This window comes from Hordeum vulgare, chromosome 5H (assembly GCF_904849725.1).
Source record: "Hordeum vulgare subsp. vulgare chromosome 5H, MorexV3_pseudomolecules_assembly, whole genome shotgun sequence".
Lineage (NCBI taxonomy): Eukaryota > Viridiplantae > Streptophyta > Magnoliopsida > Poales > Poaceae > Hordeum > Hordeum vulgare.
In genome coordinates this window covers 19750412-19759545 of record NC_058522.1, presented here as the reverse complement: position 1 = coordinate 19759545, position 9134 = coordinate 19750412, and the positions used below count along the sequence as shown (strand labels likewise).

Genomic DNA, 9134 nt, shown 5'->3' with positions numbered 1-9134 from the left:
CAGTGTTTTGTCTATGTATCCACACAAGTATTGTGTTTCTAATCAATACAATTATAGCATGGATAATAAACGATTATCATGAACAAAGAAATATAATAATAACTAATTATTATTTCCTCTAGGGCATATTTCCAACACCCGGTAGCCTGCTGGTAGCGGTCAAGGACCCCCTTGATGCTGCAAGAAGAAGACTAGGACGAAGCTGCCTCAGAGTCAGAGATGTAATGAAGCAAACAGCTAGAGGTATGTTATGAATGGATCAGATGGTGTGAGGAATGAGGAGTTGGTCGCGTACTCGACGCCGTCGGCCATGGTCGGTGCGAGGAGACGGGGCTTCGGGTGGCGGTGCCAATAAGGGGAATCGGCGGCGGCGTGGGAGGATGGGAGAAGATACGTGGGAGGGAGGGGATTAGGTTTTGGAGCGTGCGGTGAAGGAAAAGGAAACGAGGGAGGTTTTGCAGGCTGGGCCAAAAATTGTGCCGCTACGAAATTTCATTCACGCACGCGTCGATCGCAGGTCGGCCCACTTGTCTACCTCAAGTTGGTCGGGACTCTTTGCCCGCTTTACCGACCGACCGTTAGCTCTAAGTAAGAGTATCGCCGACCGACAGTTAGACGGTATATATCTTTGCAATCCCAACCGACAGTTGGTTGGCGTGTATGAATTTTCCCAACCGACAGTTAGTTATAAGTTTTGCCCACCAACAGTCGGTTGACAAAAGTTATCTTTCCCAACACACGTCTGTAGGGAATGCGGTGTCGTGGTGTAGTGAGTGTAACCTTACTCGATTGGAACATGTTCTAACAACTCGGCCACATCTTGCACTCCCTGAGAGGTGTAGAGATACTTAGAGAAGTCTAGTGCAAATTGTTGCATTTTTGTCATGTCCATTGTTAGTTGTCCATCCGTCAGTTGCAATGCCTTAGTTAGATTCTTCCTCCTCCTCATTGACGCTCTCATATGAAAGAAGTGTGTATTGTAGTCACCTGTAGAGAGCCACTCCACCCGTGACCGTTGTCGCCACATAAGTTCCTCACGCAAGTATAGTTCAATCAATCTATCATTAATCTTGGTTCCCGCATGAGATGGACCTACCCTCGGCACTTCGCTTCTTAGCCTTTCAAGCTCTTTTTTACGCTTCTAATTTTGCCACGTACACTACCAAAGGTGGACATCGACCAGTCGCCCAAGTTGTGAGCGAGCGCATCTAGTTTTCTCCGTACCTCAGTAGCCGAAAAAGTGTGACCCTCGGTCTCCCATGCACATCGCACCGTCGGCTTTAGTTCATCATGATTGTCCCACATCGCCTCATATTGAAATGCTTCGCATTCCTACCTCCTATCTCCCCAGGAGCGAGCTGCAATATAAATTGGCAAGTGATCTGATGATGCCGCCAAGAGATGCTTTACTAGGACGCTCGAAAACTGTGAGCACCAGCCGGGCGTAGCAAGTGCTCTATCCAACCGGATCCGTGTAAATGTGCCACCTGCAACTCGTTTCTCATAAGTCCACATCCTTCCATTATAACCCAAGTCTACCAGACTGCAGACATCAACGGCGTCACGGAACCCTTGTATTTGTGATTGACTCGAATATGGCGATTCCTAACGCGATGCGCGCGCAAGGCCTATTGGGACTGTCGCTTTTTTATGTGGATCCATGGAACCTGGCCTAACTGGTTTCAGGGCCGAAATAAGTACGATTGAATACAGTCACCTACGGCCCTACCTTCCTCTCTCCCGTCATGTCTCCCTCCCCGCCCCTTCCCCCCCTTCCCTGTTAATATCTCTTAATATCTATGTGATGGATTTTTTTTCATCGAGCACATTTACAAAGAACGATTTATCTTACTTTATTTTGTCTTTAGAAGTTTCAAAGCAATTGACTGATTTTCTTTCCTGAAGAACTCTATAAAGAAAAAGCCTGGAAATACGCAGTGCGGTAGGGTACTAGGGTTACGAGTGGAGTGGACGGCCTGAGCGCTCCCGTTCCATCCTCACCCAAGACCAGCCGCCACCCTCACTTGGCCCCGGCGCTCCCCTGCGACTACCTCGCCTGGAGCTGCCGCCGCCGCTTCCCCTGCCCCGCGCGCCGCGGGTGCTGGCTTCCGTCGTCCCTTGCGCCGTGCTGCCGTGGCCGAGTTCGTCGCCGGGGTCCGGGGGGCAAGGGTGACGACGCATCCAGAAGCATCGGTGACTTTCAAGGACAGGTCACCGCCTCCGGGAGAGCGCCTCACGCGACGCAGCGGCCTGGCGGCCGGTCGCCTCTGATCGCGCCCATCCCCACTCCTATCAGATCTGCCCCCCTCCGGCCACGACGGTCTGACATGGACATGGAGTGCACTGACGTTCTGATCGACATCCTCCGGCACCTTCCGCCGCGCAGCCTCGCCGCATGCCGCTGCGTCTGCAAGGGCTGGCGAGCCACCGTCGACCACCACCGTCTGCTGCGCGCGGACCTGCTCCCGCTCTCGCTCGACGCGGTCATCTGGGAGAATGATTGTATAGGCCCCCCGATGCTCTTCGCTCGCCGCTCCACGGCGCGCTACATCACCAGCAGGCTCGACTACCTCGAAGAGGATCCCGAGTATGGGATGTACGCGGGAGAGATAAAGGATTGCTGCAATGGCCTCCTCTTGATTCAGAACAACAAGGTGGTCAATCCTGCCACGAGGCAGTGGGCGCAGTTCCCCCAGCTGCCGTGCGAGTGCTCACCGTATGGGTATTGCGGACGCTGCTGTCGTAATAATCGCTACCTCGTATATGACCCTGCCATCTCGCCACATTACGAGGTATTCTTCATTCCTCGTATTCCTTGTGATGTACCTGATGACATGGCCTCTAGTATGGAGTGGCCACCTTCGCAGTATACCATGTATGTTTTCTCGTCCAAGACAGAGTGTTGGGAGGAGAGGTCATTCATGCGGGAAGGGGATGCTGCTGGAACAATTGGGGGTGTGAAATCACTTTCAAATTCTGATCAACATTTGTACTACCCTGCTTACTGGCAGGGGTCACTTTATGTTCCTACTAGACAAAGACATGGTGATTTTCTACTGAGGTATTACTCATACTCACACACTCAATGATGATGTTTATAGTTATGATTATTGTGTTATCGATATATTATTCGGATAATTAATCTTTAGAGGTATGGTGCTTCTTTTTTTGTAGAATAAACTTGTCGAATGAGAAGTACCAAGTAATTGAGTTGCCAAAAGGGGCCCTCAGATCACTATATCGTCTAGGAAAATCGGAAAAAGGGGTCTACTGTGTATTGTATATCGATGGAAGATGTGCATTTCAGGTTTGGTTTCTTAATGAATCGTGTGGTCTGATAGACTGGGTTTTGAAGAATGAAATCAACCTTGAGCCATTATGGAGAAAATATTTCTCGAGACATCCTGACGATGGACCATGGATCTCCCAGTCTTCTGATCAGGACTTGTTGTTGTTGAAGAATGATGTCGACCTTAAACTTGTAGATGAATACAATGAAGCACTAGCCGAAGATGATTTTGAATGGGACTCTGATGATGAAAATGTTGTTAGCACAGGAGACTGGCCTAAGAAGTGCAGCCCTAACACCCAAGATTATCTTTCTCTTGATTGCCTTGGATTTCATCCTTACAAAGAAATTGTCTTGTTTCGTGAGTATCATGGTGCAACAGTAGCCTATCATTTAAATAGCTCCAAAGTTCGATACTTGGGGGAGTTGGATCCTGAGATGAATCTTAACCATTACGGTATAGAGATCTCTTTTGCGTACACCCCATGCTGGACTATGGACTTACCTGGAAGCAAGTAATGCCAAGTCGTAGGAATATTTGCTCTGCAGCTAATCTCAAATTGTCCTTTTATTTTTCTCAGCGTGGAATTAATCCGATTGACAACCTCTTGTCTTAATAATTAGTACCATTATACTAGTATGTGCTTTGTTTGCATTGGTACTCATTGCCCTAGGTGGAATCAAGTCAATTCAGTTATGCCAATAATTATTTTTCCTGACACGTTGTTTTTATAAGTATCTTGATCAATTATTTTGTTCCCTGCAAACAAAAAAAGGCATTCCTTGATAAAGGGGTGCTCACATATTTTTATTTAGTTCGTTCTTTTTATCTTTAGGGTTAAATGACAGATACTCTGCCTTTTCATTATAGACTAGCAAAAGGGGCCGTGCGTTGCAACGGGAAAAAAATACCACACGCTTTTAATATTTTTATAATTATTTTGATTTATTAAAATAATAAGCTAACTAACTAATATAGTCGGTCCTATCCTATTTTGTTGAGAAATCAACCCGTCCATTGTTAATTCCACCATGATGAGAAATTGAGCGAGACAAGCAAAGCAAAACAAAGAAGCTACGTCAATTGATCAATGGACTGTTATCTTATTTCACTCATGGGGTAGAGAATGTGGGATCAGATGACAAACTGAAGGTGATATTCCATTCTCTCTCTCTATACAACAATGCAATCTTACATTCAATACATTCATTCATCAGCAAATAAATTCCCACAAAACAAAATTTCTTACCGGTGCTTGGCACACGGTTGGAGGCATGGGGAGGGGATCTCATCAGATGATGAGTTCCTGTCGGAAGAGAGGAGGGGATACGATGAGGGGAGCAAGGGTTAGGCCTCTATCTGGCCATAAGGAGTCGTCGTTGTCGCGTCATAACCTCGGAGCCATGAAGGCCCGCATTCACCTAGAAGTACTTCGCTCCGTCGCGCCTTATCCGCGTGCCGCCGCCGTTCTGCATCGAGCAGACGCATCATCCCAAGTCGTTGTAGCTGTCACGTTGATTTGATCCAAAAGCTGTGCTCGAGCGCCGAAACGGGGACAGCAAGCGGGCAGAGGTACGACCGCGGAGGCGGGTGGGTCGAGATCGGCAGCAGTGGTGGCCGAGGTCGGCCGCGGGCGGCGAGTGGTGTGGCGCGGCCTGGGCACAGACCAAGGTGGACCAGGGTCGACGCGATGGGTTCGAGCGCCGCAACAGGGGCAGTGCCGCAACGCTTGTTCTGACGAACCCACCAACGCCGTGGCTCATGGGGCGCCGCGGGTCCGTGAGCGGGTGGCTCGTCCTCCTGGCCGCTCTTCTGGCCGCCTCTCTAGTCCCGCCGTGTGCGGCGGCTGAGGTGAAGACCAGCCCGACGGAGTGGAGCCTCCACCTCCCCCTGCCCAGTGGCGTCATCGGCGCCGAGAGCCTGGCCTTCAATGCGTGCGGCCAGGGCCCTACACCGGCGTCTCCGACGACCGCCTCCTCAGGTAGGGCGGCGGCGCCGTCGGCTGGACGACCTTCGCCCACCACGCCAACTACAGGAAGTTCCCCATGTGCACCGTGCCCGTGGCGCCGTCGCAGGACACGGAGGGCCTGTGCGGGCGGCCGCTGGGGCTCGCGTTCCACCGCAAGTCCGGCGACCTCTACATCGCCGACGCGTACAAGGTGCTCATGAGGGTCGGCCCTGACGGCGGCGAGGTCGAGGTGCTCGCCACCAGTGCCGGCGGCGTCCCGTTCAACTTCGTCAACGACATCGACATCGATCAGGCCACCTGCGATGTTTACTTCACCGACAACAGCGTGACGTATCCATGAAGGTAAGTACAATACAATGAGGACTGGTGTAATCGTATGTGCAATGTACATGCTTTAATTCATCATAGAACTAATTAAAACTACTGGCCCATATGCAGGTTTAATACGGAGATCATGATGAACGCGGACGGGGAGGCTGCTAAAGTACGACGCGGGGATGAAGCAGGTGACATTGCTCAGGGACGGCTTGCTGTACCCCAACGGCGTCGCGGTGAGCCACGACAGGACGTACGTCGTCGTTGCCCACACCGTGCCATGCCAGGCGCACAGGTACTACCAAAGTTTTGGATTTGGTCTGAAAAGCGCACAGGTACTACCAAAGTTTTGGATTTGGTCCGAAAAAAACGGAAAATGACCAAAATTCGTCAATCTCGTCTGGGCCCGGATTTAGTGTGATCCGCTCAAATAATTTCGGCCCTTTTTGAAATTGCCAGCCCAGCCCAGCGCCCAAAATAGCCCACATATCCTACCTTGTTGTATAAATACGTGAACTCAGCCAACCCTAACCCTAATTTTTCGTTTTCCTCTCTAACTACGTGTGTGTGGCGGCTGCATGCAAATACGTGAAGCTCGAGGCCGGCCGGCGCGCCACTGCCGCGGCTAGCGTCCTCTTCGACAGTCGCCACTCGTCACCCCTCCTCCTTCTCCTTCCGATGGACCTGTGCGACGGCGGCGACCTGGGCTTGGGCGACGGGAGCTAGGAGCTGCTCGCAAACCTGTCGGGCTACCTCCAGGGACCAAACGCTGGTCGCTACGAGCTGCTCGCAGACCTGCCGGGCTACCCGGACAACGTGCGGCGGGACGAGAAGGGCGGCTACTGGGTGGTGCTGAACCAATACAAGGGGCGCCCGGGCGCGACAGCAGCACCCCTGAAGCACTTGGTCGGTGTCCGGCTCGACGGCGGCTGTGTGGAGGTTGAGGAGCTGACGGCGGCCAAGGGCGTGACGCTCAACGAGGTGCCCGAGAGGAAAGGACAGCTCTGGCTCGGCTCCGTCGAGCTCGATTATATCGTTGCCTAGGCGACGAATCGTTTTTTCCTTTTACATTGCTTCATAAATAATGAAGCGTGGATTGAATAACCAAAATTACAGGGACTTTTTTTAGAAAAATAACGTGGTGGGTTTTCCGACGAAAGCAATAGCCGCTTTATTATTAGGTATAGATTAGGAAACAAACTGAAGGGAAGAGGGAAATAAAAAGGAGGCGCTGCGTGTGCGAATTGCTAAGGTTCTACGCCAATCATCCGGATCAGCTGCAGGTCACTAGGGTGTGTTTGTTGCCCGCATAAGGTCTGGCTGATTGGTTGCTGACATACACTATTGTGTTTGGTTGTTCGCATAAGGTCTAACCAGCTCCGTGCGGGAAGAAAACTGACCGATTGGTTGCTGACATACACTATTGGGCCTGCATCGCATGAACTTTAAAGCAGCTTTGGGCATGTCTCGCGAGGCATGTTAGAATCCACAGTTTCTCGCTAGCCAGGCCCGCGTGAGGCATGTGGACGGCGGGGGTTGCATGCGAGGAGCCACCCTCAAGAACCTATTTTGCTTCGCGAAGCGCCGACACTTATTACCCTCACATTCCCTCATAGCTCTCTCTCTCTCCCCCCTCTCTTCACTCACCTACGGCGACCGCGTGCAATAGATTGGAGAACAACAAGTCGACCTTTGACCATCTTCACCCGCAATGGTGGTAAGCAATTTTTCCCCCTCCTCACCTACTACTTCGTATTCTGTTCAAGTTTAAGTTCGATCCGCGTTAGAGGAATGAGTAATCAGGGTAAACACAATAGGGGTGATCATAATTTGAGGTAACACCATAGGAGTGATCATAATTTGAGGTAACGCCATAGGAGTGATCCGGGTTGAGTACAATAGGACCCGGATCTTAGCCTCAGGGACCATGGAGGTGATTGGAGCGGTGGGTGGCCTTAGCCTTGGTCTTGGTATTCTCCTCAACATGCACCATCATCTATTTTTCCTTGCCGGAGTCCAGCTCGATGGGCATAATTCGGTGTCCTGGCTCCGACGCCCTTACAATCATTGCCACCGCATCTTCTTCTTTCCCCTCCATAGCCACCGGCTCTTGATCCTCCTCCAGCGGCACCACCACAGTGTTTTGGTGAAGTACAGTGAGGCACGATGGTCATGAGGATGTCGGTACTATCTGTACTTGGCCCACTTTGCCCTCTGCTTAGCGTCGCCGGAGTCGGCCTGGTTCATGGATCAGCGAAGTATGTCGACTCACATAGCGCCCTTTGTTGGGTCAGGAATCAACGTCTTCAACTCCTTCGACATGGCCTTCTTCACCACAGCGTCGACCTCTTTGTGCAACTCTTCCATGCTGCTGAAGTTTGAGCACAGTTCCATGGTGTTCTCAAACTTGGTGCGGTTGCCGAGTAAGCAACCTAAGAAGAATGCCATCCGTTCAATGCCCCAAGGGAAGGGGTTGGGGATGTGGATGGGGTTCGGGGTAGGGTTTGACTTGTTGCCGGAGTTCATGGCGTTGGGTTGGAGGAAGAATGAGAGATAGATAGGTGGAATGGTGACTTTCGGGCTTGGCAAATAAAGGGGTTCTAGGCGACAGGTTTTAATGACGATGTTGCAACGGTCATATTGCATATCCTGACCGTTCGACCTCTTCATAATGCTGATTAACACAGAGAGCAAGGGGAAGGGGGTGCTGCCACCAAAGGAGCAAGACAAGGACAAGGACGTTGTGTCGCCCTCGGAGGTGACGCCCATCAAGGTGACGCCCGTCTAGACCCCTCGCAGGGATGATATCCAGTTGGAGGAGCCCCCAAGCGACAAGCGCTGGATTGATGACCACTACCATAAGGTGGGAGGTCCAACCAACTTATGCAAGGTGGCCATGCCCTCCTAGCTGGAGGCCTACCCATACCTATGCTGCTGGACTTCACAAAGCACTTCCCATTCGTGCCACAGGAGTTCAAGCTGAAGACGAACACCGGATGATCCTTGAGGATGACTATCCAGCTGTTGAACGACACGGTTACCCTCGATCATGGTTGGGCCACCTTCGTCGCCGTCCATCAGATCGGGATAGGCTTCATAGTAACCTTCAAGCTGCTGAGTCCCGACATGCTCAAGGTCATCATGTTTAACGACAATTGCATTGAAGTGGCGACCAGGTGCAGGAAGCATGACGAAGCCTTCGCTGTGAACCCCTAGTGCAGTCCCAACATACTCGAGTTGCTTTTAGTTTAATCTTGAACTGCTTTGCGTTTAAACCGATGTGTTTTAATTGTAGCACAATATTACTATTATGCTCAGTGATGGGTGATATTTCTCACGCCGTTGTGTGTTGCTAACCTCACCACCGCACCTAAGAGGTTACCACACAACAGGTAGTGCATGCCACCAAACAGCAGGGTGTGTATTTGCGCGTACACAAGCGGGAACCCAAACAACATGCCTAGAACGATACGTCATGCAGCCTAGAGTGTATGTAGGGAACCAAACTAAATGCAGATGTTAGTTTTGTGCCCGTTTTACCTCAGCCAGGCCTTGTTTAT

General features: G+C 51.1%; 1 pseudogene; it reads left to right on the top strand.

The window, feature by feature from the left end:
• Nucleotides 1–5051: 5051 nt before the first annotated feature.
• LOC123396213 lies at nt 5052–6618 on the top strand (annotated as a pseudogene).
• Nucleotides 6619–9134: the final 2516 nt, after the last annotated feature.